At 42.8% G+C, this 15057-nt stretch overlaps 1 protein-coding gene across 4 annotated transcripts in view; it reads right to left on the bottom strand.

Moving 5' to 3' along the window:
- CNOT4 (CCR4-NOT transcription complex subunit 4) overlaps positions 1–14411 on the bottom strand; it is an 80990-nt gene extending 66579 nt beyond the window's left edge. For all 4 annotated transcript variants that reach the window (XM_050324353.1, XM_050324356.1, XM_050324354.1 and 1 more), the window contains exon 1: positions 14058–14411. The gene's annotated coding sequence lies outside the window, so the exon portion shown is untranslated. The remainder of the gene's footprint in view (positions 1–14057) is intronic.
- Positions 14412–15057: the final 646 nt, after the last annotated feature.

The following is a 15057-nucleotide window of genomic DNA, read 5'->3' as shown; positions in this document are numbered from 1 at the left end:
ACCACTTCCCTGGGGAGCCTGTTCCAGTGGCCTATCACCCTCCAGGTAAAAATCCTTTTCCTTATATCAAACCTAAGCCTACCCTGACTCAGGTTCATGCTGTTTCCTTGGGTCCTGTCACTGGTCACCAGAATAAAGAGATTGGTACCTGCCCATCCTCTTCCCCTCATGGGGATGCTGAAGACTGCAATGAGGTCTCCCCTCAGTCTCCTCTTCCCCCAGTTGAACAGACTGAGTGACCTCAGCCGCTCCTCATACAGCTTTCTCCTAAGACCCTTCACCATCCTCATGGCCCTCCTTTGGACACTCTCTAACAGCTTAATCTCTTTCTCATATTGTGGTGCCCAAAACTGCACAAAATACTCAAGGTGAGGCTACCCCAGTGCAGAGCAAAGAGGGACAATCCCCTCCCTCAACTGGCTGGTGATGCTTTGCCTGATCCCCCCTGGAGACTGTTGGCCCTCCTGACTGCCAGGATACTGCTGACATATTCAACTGGCCATTGACAAGGACCCCAGGTCCCTTTCTGTTGCTGATTGCTCCATCCCAGGGGCAGAATCCAGCACTTGCCCTTGTTAAACCTCATATGGTAGGGGATTGCTCATCTCATTTTTTGAGGTCTCTGCAGAGCCTTTCTGCCCTTGAGGGAGTCAACAGCTCCTCCCAATTTAGTGTTGTTGGCAAACTTAGTATTCCTTGGAGTCCTGTGTCTAAATCATTAATGAAGATGTTGAAGAGAGTCAGGCCAAGGATGGAGCCCTGCAAAACCCCACTAGTGACAGGTCACCAGCCTGATGATATTCCCTTCAATATAACCTTTTGTGCCCAACCTGTGAGCCAGTTGCTCAGCAATGCTCCTGTGCCCTTAGGAGACAGTGTTTAGAGAGTGACCAGCACTGATGGGCTCCAGCACGTGCAAAAACATTTTCCAAGGGGACTTCACTAGTTCGTGAGCAGCCTGTAGTCTGCTCTCGTCATGTCCTGAGTTGAGGTTTTGCTGGCACTCTTCCTCCTGTCAACACAGATTTTAAATTCGATAGTTTCATGGTTGCTGTGGCCAAGATGACCGTCAATCTCCACTTTGCTCACGAGTCTGCTGACAAGCAGCAGATCAACAAGGGCACTGTCTGAGGCAGCTCCCTTAGGGCCTGTTCCACGAAGTTGTCAACTAGGATTTTTAGGAATCTTCTGACCTGGGTTGTACTAGTTGTGAGATGCTTCCCAGTAATTTCTAGCAGGCTGGAGTCCCCTGTAAGGACAAAGGCAGTTGACTGCTGAAGTGTCCCTCAGTTCCCTAAGGAATAATTCAGAGTCATCGTCCTGGCTGGGAGGTCTATAGTAGACTCCCAGGATGACATCCACATAATTTGTTTGTCCCTTGATTCTTACCCAGAATCAAGGCTCTCAACTGTGCCATCACCAACTGTGAGCTCTCTTCCATTACACACAATACCACCCTCTCACTTCTTCTGTCCCGCCTATCCTTCCTGAAGTGCCCCTAACCACCCAACAGGGCATTCCAACCTCAAGACTGATCTCACCATGTTTCACTTATGCCAGTGATATCAAATATCTGGGACTGGGACAATGCTTTGGACTAGTCTTATTTGTAGCTCATGCTGTGTGCATTAGCGCAGGAACACTTCAGGTGTGGTACTTTGTAACCAACACCATATGAAGCTGATTGAGGGATCCCATTACTGTTTATTTGCTAAGGTTTAGGCACACTGTTCCATTGCTTATCACTGGCAAGCCTGGTATTTTCCTTTTCCCTTTCCCTTTGGAGCACTTCATTGCTGAATTTTTAAGCAACCAGATTGAACTTTACAAAAACAAACATCCTGTGTCAGTGCAAGAGATTGAGTTATCTTCTGTATTACATCAATAAGCTTCAGTATTTACATCAAGCAGTACTTTTAAATTTAAAAAGCCTTCTTGCATTTCCACTGAAGCCACACTATCTGCTTTAAGGCTCTGAATACAGAATTACAGAATGGCCTGGGTTGGAAGGGATCTAAAAGATCATCTACTTCCAACACCTCTGCCATGAGCAGGGACACCTTCACTAGTGGAAGTTGCTCAGAGCTCCATCCAACCTGGCTTTGAATATTTCCAGGGATGGGGCACCCACAATTTCCCTTGGCAACCTGTTTCAGGGCCTCACCACCCTCACAGTACAGAATTTTTTCCTAATATCTAGTCCAAATCTATTCTCTTTCAGTTTGATAGCATTCCCCCTTGTCCAGTCACTACATGCTCCTGTAAGAAGTCCATGTTCATCTTTCTTATAGGCTCCCTTCAAGTACCAGAAGGTCACAATTAGGTCACCCCTAAGCCTTCTGTTTTCCAGGCTGAACAATCCCAATTCTCTCCGCCTTTACTCATAGCAGAAGTGTTTCATCCATCTAACCATCTTGGTGGTTTCCTCTAGACTCACTGTAACAGGTCAATATCCTTCCTGTGCTGAGGACCCCACAGCTGGATGCAGCACTGCAGGTGGGATCTCATCAGAGCAGAGGAGAGGGGCAGAACCTGTTCCCTTGACCTGCTGCTCAGGCTGCTTTTGATGCAGCCCAGGATCCACTTGGCTTTCCGGGCCATGAGCTCACATTGCTGGGCCATGTCCAGCCTCTCATCCACCAGCATCCCTAAGTACTTCTCTGCAGGGCTGCTCTTCATTCCTTCATCCCCCAGTCTGTACTTGATACTGGGAGTTGCCCTGACTCAGGTGCAGCACCTTGCACTTGGTCTTATTAAACCTTATGAGATTTTATAGGCTCATTACTGATTCTTAGTTTCAAGCTCTAACATGGACAATTTATTCATGAAGTTGAAGAGTGTTACTTTTTTTTTTTTTGCTACAGATTCACAGAATAATTCCAATTGGAAAAGATCTTTAGAGTCTTCTAGTCAACCTCCTTCTCAAAGTAAGGTCAACAAAATTAGTGTAGATTACACAGGGCTTTATCCAATGGGCATCAAACAATCTAAGGCTGGACACTTCAGAATCTCTTTCACCTATTCCAACAATTGTCCCACTACACGGAGAAACATGTTCTTCTTAAATGCAGTTATTATATATAGCATAAATGGAGTTATTATATATTACATAATGCATGCCTGCTGTCTCTTGCCTGCCTTCCACATGCTGCTGTAATGATCCTGGGTCAGTATTCTCAATAGTCTGCCTATTGGTACTGTAATGCTGCTATGAGTTCCTCCTGCTTCCCAAAGCCTTCTCTTCTGCAGCCTAAAGACCCACTTCCTTAATAACTGATAGAATTCTAGCAAACTCTTACTTCTCGTACACATCTGCTAAACCTAAAGTCTTCCATCACAAATATTTTGATTTAGAGTGGCTGTTATCTTCATCCCCACACTTCCCCAGATACAACTGCAGGAACTAAGACCTCACACTAAAATCTGTTCTAGTATAAGCTAAAACGAGTTACACACTGCCTTTCCAGGCTCAGTATAATCCCCCTCTAGGATGTACATCAACTCTAAAGAGACCATCTCCTGTTCAGCCTGCAGATCTGTTTCTAAACTGGAATTAAGAGATATGGAAGAACTTCTTAAAAAAAAAAAATCACCCAGTTGAACAAAGAGCTGTAGTCTTACAGGCTCATTATATACACATGTACACAAGCTTGGATACATAGGAAAAAGGAAAGATGTCCTGAACTGAAGAGGCAGGGGGAGGAAACACCCCAGGGGGAGGCAGGGGGTGAACCTACAACAAAAAAACCAAACCAACAACCCAACCTCAAAGTACATAGATCAGAAAGTTATCAGGAAGGAGAAAAAGAGTACATTATTAGGACTGCTCTCTAAACCACTGTTAGAAAAAAAATGAAAACATTAAAGAAGACACCACAAGCACTCCAGCATCTCAGGTAAATTCCTGATTAGGTGAAGTCCCCTCTCTATTGAAAATTTCAAGACACAAGTTCCTCTATCAGTTTTCCCAATCCTCCAAATTTACTTATCAGACTAGCAATAAGGTATTTCAGGACAGTAACAGCTCTTCAGACACAGTCACGCACTCTTTTGATGAAGCAAGAAACATAAGGAATTATTAACCACCAGAAAATCTATGTCATGGCTAGTCAGTCAAGAAATGCCACAGACAGGAGGGGAAGGAGTGAAAAAGGAGATGTATCTCAAGATTTACTTCATACCTCTTATCAGTAATTGATATGTGCTCCAGCACTTATTTCTCAAAAGAATAGATGGGGGGCTACAGATAACTGGAAGAAGCAGTGATGCTTCCTTAACAGAAAAAAAGCAATCTTCTCTACAGACTTCCATAACTCTCTGGAAAATCCACATTCTATATTTCATTTCCAGCTAAAGGGGAGAAAATATATCAGAGAAAGGTCTGTACTCCTCATCCAGCCCACTAAAAAAAAAAAAAAACAACAAAACACACACACACAAAAAATCCTTGCACCAGCTTAAAATAATTCTTCAGAATACTTAAGAAACCAAGAAGAAAAACGTGGAGGGAGGAAGATTTGATCATTCTCTTCAACCTCATCCTAAAACTTGTAAAACAGCAGAGTCACTGGCCTCAGATTCACTCTCAGCCATTCATACTCTTAATTTCTTTACAGTCACGTAACTGGAAAGAACTAAATTTGACTTTTGCAAGAAGTGACAACGCTTACCCCTCACCACAGAGGATGTCAAGTAAGGAGAGCCAAGTCAGTTTAAGCCACAGCAAATGAACACTAAACAACTGGGAGGCAGAATACTATTAGATGAATAACTAACTGGGGCCCCCAGCATAATAAAGACATGGAACTGCTCAAGCAGGTGCACAGAAGGGCCACAAAGATGACGACAGGGCTGTAGTACCTCTCCTATGAGGCTGGGATTGTTCAGCCTGGAGAAAGCTCCAGGGAGATCTTACAGCAGCCTTCTAGAACCTAAAGGGGGCCTACAAGAAATATGGAGAGAGACTCTTTATCAGGACATGAAGTGATAGTACAAGGGGTAAAGCTCTTAAACTGAGAGAGAGTAGATTTAGATCAGATATTAGGGAGAAATTCTTCACAATGAGGGTGGTGAGGCCCTGGAACAGGTTGCCCAGAGAAGTGTGGATGTCCCATCCCTGGAAGTGTTCAAGGTCAGGTTGGATGGGGGCTTTTTGAGCAAACTGAGTGTTCCTGCCCATGGCAGGGGGTATGGAGTGAGATGATCGTTAAGGTCCCTTCCAAACAAAACCAATCTGTGATTCTATGAACTTGTCTATACTTTGCATTTTAAAAGGCAACACAGCAATCCATTAGAACTTAATTGCATTTAGGCAGTGCTTAAGGCAGAAAACCAAAATACTACAAATTAAGGCTGTGATCCTACAAACATTTAAGTAGTAAACTTTACTGGAATAGATTTAGACTATAATGAAGTTACAGAACATGCCTGAAATATAGAAACAAACCTACACTTGCAATATTGGCTTCAAAAATGTTTATTATAACAACTCCCTACCATGAGGTCTGCTGTTGTACAATATAACAGTCTCAGCATGTAAATACACAAAGTACAGTGGAACCGTAAAGTTACAACAGAAGTTGGATACATACAGGCCCATTTCCATTTTAAAGACACATTAACAGTTACACCATGGTACATGCACTTAGAATTTTTCAAAAGTGAAAAAGTAACTAAAGCATGAGTCCCTGTAGCTAATAACTGGACCATATCAGCTTTTTCCTCAGTGGGTACCTGGAAGGTAAAGCCTATTCCAAATATAGCACACGTCCTGTGCTCAAATTTGTGGCACTACCAGAAAGCAGGTGGAAATTAAGCCTCTGGCTTATTTCTTGTTCCATGCTAAAAGTGACAAAGGGTGAAGCTTCTCTAAAATCTGAAATTCTGTAGCACATAATTCAAGACAAAGTATTTCTTTTAGCAATTTAGGAAAGAGTTGGATAACATAAAAGGTACATCTAATTAAAATGCAGTATCAAATAAATCCAATGATCTATCAGTTCTATTGGTTGAAGAAAAAGACTAACTCAAGAGTTCAGTTTAAGTATAGAAAATAGGAATACTATGCTTAGGACATCATCTGTTTCAGACAAGAGCAGGATGCTGCTTCAGTAACATTCATTGACATCTGAGTCAACAGAAAACAGTACAAACATCTACCATCTCACAGTCACAATCACACTCTGTGGTTCATTTGGCTTCTACAGAGAATACCTGAAATTTTATGAGTTATTTCAAAAAGCAAACCAATCATTTAACAAGAAGCACAGAAAAATTTCAGAGGATGAAAGAATCTTCTAATCACTCACTCCACATACCTGCTAGAAATCCAGAAAAGTAGTTGCTTTGTGCAATATTCACTCATACCATAAATCCCCATTCCCATATATCTGGTACACAAGCTATAATCGCTTGCTTCTACTTTTCAGGGAAATACATATTTGTTTGCTTGCATTCAAGGAAGCACTTTTATCTCAGTGAGGAACAGAACATATATAACTCCTTGAGAACAATCTATATGCTGTAGTAAACAAATTCTAGAGGCAGTCATATATAAAGCAATTGTCTTAAAACAAAAAGGAAAGGGAGAACATTAAGAAGTAACCTGTGGAAATAGTTTTCCAGGTCATTTTCTAAAAAGGCTAGGCAAAAAGGGAAAATTAATGTAGCATTCTAAAAAGAAACAATCTAGTAAAATACTCAAAAGCAGAGCATCAGCTTCCACAAATTTAAATAGGGTGTGTACTATTGGTTTTTTATAAATTCATTCTACATCAAATACATGGAGCTGTGTTAGATAGGTGAAGTTAAGGAGTCATTTGGTATGTACAAAGTGCTGAATTAAATCCCAAACAAAAATCTGTCAGACTGTGACAGATATATGCTCTAAAAAGCACAGAAGTTCAAGTTGACTGCAAATGCACTTGCCCAGCATATCCTTTAAATGCTGTGACTGTTCAGTACTAGAGATCAGAGATACAAGTCTGAGCTTTTACCAATCAGGAGCAGCTGAATGCGGTTTCTTTGGAGAAGCCTAAGCCATATGAGATGCAAACTATCCAAAACCCATAGGAAAACTGAATAACTGCCTTAAGGAGACAAAGAGCTGGCTGATAGATTTAAGTTTCTTTAAAAATAGAAGAAAAAAAATACAAAATTATGACATTAAGGATGTCTCAAACGTTTATGGTGATGTCAGCTCTGTGTAAGAGGATGCTCTCCAATATCTGACTTCATATTTAGTAAATAAAAAAAAAAATTTTAAAAAATTTAAAAAAAAACTAAATAAAAGACAGAGTGACAGTGAGTCTATCTCCTTTCTGCACTTCTATATAATATGATATTTCCTGAGTCCATTATAAGTCTCAGAAAGAAAACAAAGTACAGCCAAACGATGTTGCATTCTACCTCTACAGAAGTTACCCTCACCATGTTTTCAGAGCTGGCACACACTGAATACAGCAGAAACAGAAGCTGGTGGTAAGTGGCTCATTTATTACAAGTGGATGACTACAGCACTGCCAGTGCCAAAAGGAACCTGCCCCTCTCACCTCATCACATCAAATTACATTTGTTTGAAAACAAATTTTGCTTAACCTCTGCTCAATATTTAATATATATATGTGCAAAGAATTTTTTTAAAAGTATGGTAATCAGTATTAATTATGATTAAAGACAGAATAATCATTTTACTTCAAAGCGCCTGTTTTCTGACTCTTCACTTTACTTATACTCTGTATAACTAAGCTCAAAAAGTAAAAGCCACGTGCCACTGCAGGTTTCCTTATAAAAACAGCTGTATGGTGTTCTCTTTTTGATCACTGAACTTGAAAGCAATTAGTTGGTTTCCCAGAAGATACTACAGAACCAATTCTAAGTAGTTTCTGCCCAGGGTATAGTGTTTTCTTAAGACTGTCAGTCATGTGGTCACACAACGCAGCTGGTTCTCACCAAGTTTCACTGTGCTATGTATTTATACAGCAGTAACCAGAGCAATAGTTCTTATACAAGGTATGCCACTGCCCCACCTCCAGGGAATCACAAGCCTCAAAGTTAAATCAGAACGCGATCATGAGCAAAAACTTAAGAAATTAATGGCGCTAAAAAGGCTCAATTGGAGGAGAAAGACACTACACTGGTGAAAACATGAGAATGAACATACCTTGAAGCATACTTACAATTTTAACTACTATTCAAGACTAGAGTGGAATTGTAACCCAGCCAGATGACGACACTACCCATGTGCAGAAAACAGCTTGATGAGTATAAGAGCTGCTATTTCCTTAAACTTCCCAGCTGTTCTTCCATATTTTCAGCATACACAAACAGTTATGTAAAAGAAAACCAGTGATCATCTTCTGGGTTCAGACTTACCACCTGGTTCTAGAACCAGTTTGCCACTAACTGTGAAATCATAACATTACTATGTTAAATATATGCTTTACTAAATTAAAGTATTAGCAAAGGAGCTTTCAAAGACAGGAAGAAGCTCTAATTTCTCAAATATGGTTCCTCAGTTATGAACTCCTTGACCCTTAACCTGTGATGCAGTTTCATAAAAAGAAAGATTACCTTCTTAGGAAAAGGGATTAAACTTGCTAAATGATCAATAGAAGCCCATGCAAGAAGGCTCCTTCAGAGCAGCAGCAGTTACATGATAAATGGCAATAAGACTAAGTCACTAGACAAATTGGATTAGTGCTACTGGGTCACACTCATACCAGTGCTTTTAACATAACTTCAGGACTTTAGGGGCCCCTACAGTTCACACTGACTGAAGGAAATATATTCAAATTAACTATGGGGCATATTGACCTATAAACACTAATTTTGACCTAGCAAGTTTTGGTCTTTCATTTTATATTTGTTTAGGAGCTCTCAGAGGATACATTTTATGAATGAAATTCTGAAGACTAACCCTAGTGTTCATTCAATAAAAAAAGAAAAAAGGAAGTAGTCACATGTAATGAAGCAGGAGCTATTCAGAGAGAGGGAATAGTTTCTATTTTTGCAACGTCCAGTAGCCCAAGGTAACATCTTCATATCACAGCAAAGCTTTAGGTCTCAAACTGACAGGCACAGCTATAGCTACATGTACCTATCTTCATTCATTATATGTGGAGAGAAGACAGAGAAAGAAAGTAGCTGAACACTTTCTCCCCACACCTAGTGATTACTGCTACATACTTCTTTCCCTATCCCATTTTTCTATATTTCTAGGTTGTATTACAAAACAGAAACTCTGAGCAACAGCCACCACACACTTATATATCTGGGACATAACCTTCATCAAAACTTCTATCACTTAACTGCCTCAGCTAGGCAGTTTCCAAAACACATATAAATGTAATTTAATTACTTCCTCCCAGTCCGGCACTCAAATTCTGTTTTTTAAGATGGTAATTTATTGTAACATGTAACAGGAGATAAGTTTAGAAATAACAAAATTACTCCACCTGCAAGTATAGTATTTCACAGTCTAAGTGTCTCAGTTCATGGATCTTGCAATTTAAAATTAATATACACAATTCAAACAGGATCCACATTAAAGCTACACTGGAGAAAGAAACTTTAAACCAATAAAAAACATGAAGCCTGCCTTCAAATAAATCTCATCTGTTTAATTCAGTGTTCCTGAAACAAATTAAGGCAGAAAATTGTTAGCAAATCTTCCTATGCAGTGTATTTTATCTTACAATGAATGAGATTGTATCCTTTCAGTTACTAGTTTTCTGTATGAAACCTTACATGGAATAAAACATTTAAGAACATCCACACCGGGAAAAGTAAATGCTCCTTCTGTTAAGTACGGAAAATATTAGAGCTCATGGACTGAAACGTAAGATTATATTGCAGTTCACCACAAACAAGGCCTAAAAAAAATAAAACCTGGGATGAAAAACTATTGAAAACCACAGTACACACTCCTATCACATTTTTGGTCATCCCTACAAAACTTCTGTGATTCTGTTTCAGATTTGAAGAAATCATTAGAATAAGTTAAAAGTGAAGACAGAGAACTGTGCTGCCATTTTTGCAGTTTCTTTCACTTAATTTGTTTTGAAAAAATAAAGAAGCAAAGAACCAAATCCCAAAAACACAAAATTGCCAGCACAAATTCCTAGTGCTAATAATTGATACAATCAATTAAATAGAAAATATGGCACATTACCTTCCAGCAATCAAAGACTGCTAAGTTGTGAAGAGTAAAATACTCCAAGCCCAGAAAGGCACAGTCCAAGGACCTGCACTAAAACAGGGACTCTCTCTCACACTTCAAGCAGAAGTACAATCGCTTTATATCAGATGTTGTGGTCAATTGGAACTTGCTTCATATTAGGAAACTATTCCTCTCAAGACAACATCAAGATAGAAGAATGATGCTGGGATCACAGTATGTTAGATCATAGACAGATGAAGTTTCCCCTTCTTCCCTTGCAAGAAAACAGAACCGGATCAAAGTCTGACAGCACTGATCAGAGAACAAGCCTTAGCCAAGATCCAAGTTCGCTTTCCACCAAGTTCAGTAGCATGTTTGCGTGATCCACCTTTATTTTTAACTTTGTGACTAAAAGATATAAAAAAAATCCTCCTTATCCTGACCCCAACCTATTTTTTCCCCAATTTGAAAACCAGCAACAGATGAAGTACCTGATAAAAATACAAAATTATTGATTAACCATTATGAAATTAATACTGACATATTCTGCTCCAGAAAAAAAATATAGTACATAGCTTTCAGGTTACACAGAAAAGGATGAGCAGGAGCATCATTCTCTTGGTCTGTATTCTCCTGATAGCTTTGGATACAGGTTTCCTCAAGCTGTTAATGCACATGCATGAGATAGTTTATGAATACCTTATTTTGTACATGTGTGTTTGGAAAACACTTGCAAGTTCCATTTAAATAACAGACTCCTACAAGAAATACCTTGGAGTTGTCATGTTCCCAGAACAGCCAAGTGGAAGAAAATATACAGTCACAAAACCTACTTGATCTTAGTACTATGCAGAAATCAATACTTTAAACACTAATTCTTTCCTTTAAGCTGTTGCAGCCAGTCTAGTAACAGCTAGCCAGAAGTCAAAAGCATGTATTTTGAATGCTCCCTGAATTAGTATAACCTTTGACACAATTCTGAATTAAGAAAACTGTAAAGATTCCCTTTTCAAGCTCATACAAGAAAAATGCCATTTGACAAAACCCAGCATATCAAAGTTCCTGGTACAACAGAACAAAACCCAGTTTGATAAAAACATGCACCCAACTGATCCAAACAGTTTAATGCAAAAAAAAAACCCCACACAACATACATGTTTTTAGTTACAGAGGTTATATTCCTATTTTCTGCTCAACTCTTACATCGCCCTCCCAATTTGCTTACAGGAAGAACCAGAAGGTCTGAGCAGCATCTCAAGCCATGCCAAACCATTTGCTGCTATACTTAGTTTTCCAAGTCCGGAAAGCATTTACAGTTGTTAAAATGTTAACAAATGTTAATCAATCTCCTGAAAGGAATAAATTCCTAGACTATTCTCCAAGAACCAGAAGAGTGGGGCCCAGAGAGATGGGGGTTCTATTTATTTATACAGCACTAGCTCCTCACACCCTTTCCATCCAATAAAAAGGGGACAAACCAGATATACACTGGGAAAAAAAAAGCAAACATCTTGAAAGAGAGGAAACATTCAGGACACTGAAACAAGGTAAGTCATGCAGTCTTTCACATATGCACCTCATCAAGTTATCTCAGCAATACTGCACAACTGCAAGCAGAACAAAAGGTGATTCCTACAACCTAAGGCACTAATTCACCATGTGAAAGTTTAGGCATCCTTGATCCTAGCAGTCTTGCTGAGCAAATAATTTCCTTCCAACATGTGTTAAGGCCTATAGATCAGCCTCATCTTACCAAAACAACCAGGGCCTAAGACGCAATCTACCATCAGTCACTTAACAGTTACCTGTGCTTACAAATTGGTCTATTTGAAACAATCTCACTTATTTCAAAGAAGCAGGCAAAATTTTGAGAAATAGGTACCGGAGTTAAGCTTTCGGGACCCATACTTAAGATCTTGGTCAGAGCAATTTCAAAACATTTAACTCACAAAGAATATCCCAACTTTCCTGAACAATAGCCATGAAGGATAACCTGTCTCTGTACATAAAGAGCATTTCTTATTAAATAAAAAAGCCACATCGTTAAGTATACTCTCTCATCAACTTTTTTAACCCAAACTTTTTACTTAGATGGTACTCTAAGGATGTTCTTAAACTTTGAGGAAAAGGTACCAAGAAACTAGTAGAGCACTACTCCTGACAGACACTCACCATCTTTTCTCTGTAAAGAGAGAAGCTGTTAGGATCCAACACTCATTATTTTAAAAGCTAATAAAGAGGTACCTGAAGAAACACGCAAGATAAAAGATGACATTATTTTATCATTGTATTTCTCCTTTTCAAAGCAATATTTTCCCCTAAAATGAACTTAGTTTGCAATTCAGCCAAGTTCAACTGCCAAGCATTTCTAAACACTTGCATGTGTTCGTCTTGTTTATGAAACGGAAACTCTATCACAGAATTCCAAAAGCCTAAGGTACAGCACAGCTGAATTCTAGACCATGCGTTAGAGCACCACATTATTACAGAGATGCTAAGAAACTAGGAGTATATTTGAGTATTTGTAAGCCATCTGAAACTAATTCACCCTCTCCAGTCAAACAGCTGCTTTCCTCCCTGCTCTTCATAAGCCTGTATTTTATTTTTTCCCTTTCCTCTTTAGTTTTCTCACAGTGAAAGGAGCTAGAAAAAAATTCATTCTTCTACATATTCCTCTTGCAGTATGACTTCTCTTCTGATACTGCCAGACAGCAAGAATATGAAGTCAAACAGGGATGTTCAAGACATTTCAAAGCTAAAACAAAATACAGACAGTTAAAACACAGTGAGTTAGAAACCTGTACAGGCTCAGTAAACACGCGACTGGCCAGCATAACTTCTACAACTTTTGGACAGGAGCAAGCCAACATCTGCAGGTCTAGAGTTTCCACAGCTTTAACTAGCTGATAGGTTTTGCTTACATTAACATATGTGAAGAGAATTGCTTCTCTTATGAACTACATAGTTGGTATTACCACACTGACAGAAATCTACAAGCCATGGACAATTAAATCCTTTCTGGTACGGTAACCAAACATTTAAAGATAATTATCTAGTGTATTTTCCCTCCACTGTATAGACGAAGGCACTAGCAGCTCCCTTTCAGACTAGCAGGTAGAGCTGTACAACCATCGCTGGGAACAGGAGAGAGCCCGCACGCAGCCTTGTCGTTTGCTTCTGCCAATGCACAAAATAGAAAGAGCTTCTAGGATTTTGCAAGCAGGAAACGTAAAGTTACCTATAGGTTATTTTACTGACAGGCAAATCTCAGGAGGCTACATGGACTGTCCAAAATAACACCAAAATTAAGAGGTTGCCATTTACCATCTGTTTGCCTATCTTTCTCTCTCTCTCCAGAAAAAAAGTGCACATCACAAGAAGAAATGGAGCCTGGCTCCGTGGAAGAGGAAGAAGGGGAGAGAGGAAATTTCCACGCAAATTCCCAGTGAATCACGCCGCGATGCCCGCGCCCGGCCGCGCCGGCCTGCCCCGACAGAGGCGAGTGGCTCCGGGAGCACCGGCCCCCCGCGGCCCCGACCGGTGGCCCGGCCTGGCCCAAGGGCTCCACCGCGCCGGGGCGGCGAGGAGGGGATAAATAAAGCCTCCTCCGGCCAGCGGCACCGAGGGAGCCCCTTCCCCGGCGTCCCCCGGGAGGAGGAGCGGCCCACTCGCCCCCGCGCCCTCCCCGCCCGGCCCGGTGCCCTGGGCGCTCGGCAGCGGCCCGGCGCGTCCCCCGGCCCCGGGGCTGCACCGCCGGGTGGGCTGCGGCCTGCGCCGTCCCGGCGAAGCCGCGGCGCTCTCGTAGCCAGAGCGGCCCGGCTCCCCCCCGCCTCCTCCTCGCCTCTGCTTCCCTCCCTCCCTCCTTCCCTCCCCGGCCCGGCCTTCAGCTCGCACTCACCCGCCTTCCTTCTGCCTGCCCGGCCCGCGGTGCGTGTGCGCGGCTCTCCCCGCTCGGGCTGCCCGGCGCGGCGGAGGCGGCCGGGCGGGTGGGTGAGTGAGTGAGTGAGCGTGCGGGGAAAGGAGGCGAGGGGAAAAGGAGGAGAAGGGTGGGGAGGGAAGGAGAGAGGCGGCGAGGAAAGAGAGAGAGAAGCGGAGGGGGGAAGCCCGCCGCGGCGCTCCTGGGGCGGGACGTGCGGCGGCGGCCGGTCAGGCGCTCCGGAGGCTGCTCCGACGACCTTTAGGCGAGGGACGGGCGGTCTCCGAGCTCGGGGCGCTCCGCTGCCAGCCCGGCCACCATCTTACATTGGGGAGACTTGCCCCGGACGCCGCCCCCGCTGCGCGTGCGCCGCCGGCAGTGGGCGGAGCGCGGCGCGGGAGGGGGAACGGGGCGCGACGGCAGCAGCCGCGACGGGCGCGGGGCATGACGGGGCTTGTAGGCGGGGGCGGCCCGGGCAGCTCGGGAGGAGGCGGGGGCGGGGCCGGAGCGGCCCTTCCGCCGGGCCGGGATCCCCCCGATCGGAGACCCGCTGCCATTTCAGCCACCTGTTGCTGGACATTAAACCGCGCGGTTTTCAAGCTCTGGATGCATTTATTTATTGATTTATTCATTCATTCATTTCTGTATTTATTTTATTCCTCCCATCCGTATTGCTTTGGGGGTTTTTCCCCCGCCAGGTCGAAGCGACCCCGTGTGCCTCCCCGTCGGACTTAGCCGGCTGTTGGCTACAGCGTCAGGGGGTTGGATGTGCCGTGTTCTCCCGGCAACACCTGACGCGGCTCCCACTGAACTCAGCACGGGCAGCTTCCATTCCCGCACACTCCGGGAGAGCGGGACTCTCCCTAGGCGCTGTCCCAGCCCCGCCCGGTGCCGCCCCAGCCCGCCAGCCAGCCCTGTTCCCTGGGAGGGCACCCTTGCCACCTCCCCCCCTTGTCCTTCCCTTCTTTCCCCTTTTTCTCCT

The sequence above is a fragment of the Myiozetetes cayanensis genome, unplaced genomic scaffold (genome assembly GCF_022539395.1).
Source record: "Myiozetetes cayanensis isolate MyiCay16 unplaced genomic scaffold, myiCay2020 scf3, whole genome shotgun sequence".
In the NCBI taxonomy this organism is placed as follows: domain Eukaryota; kingdom Metazoa; phylum Chordata; class Aves; order Passeriformes; family Tyrannidae; genus Myiozetetes; species Myiozetetes cayanensis.
The sequence above is the reverse complement of the archived record's forward strand: the minus strand, read 5'-3'. Positions and strand labels throughout refer to the sequence as shown.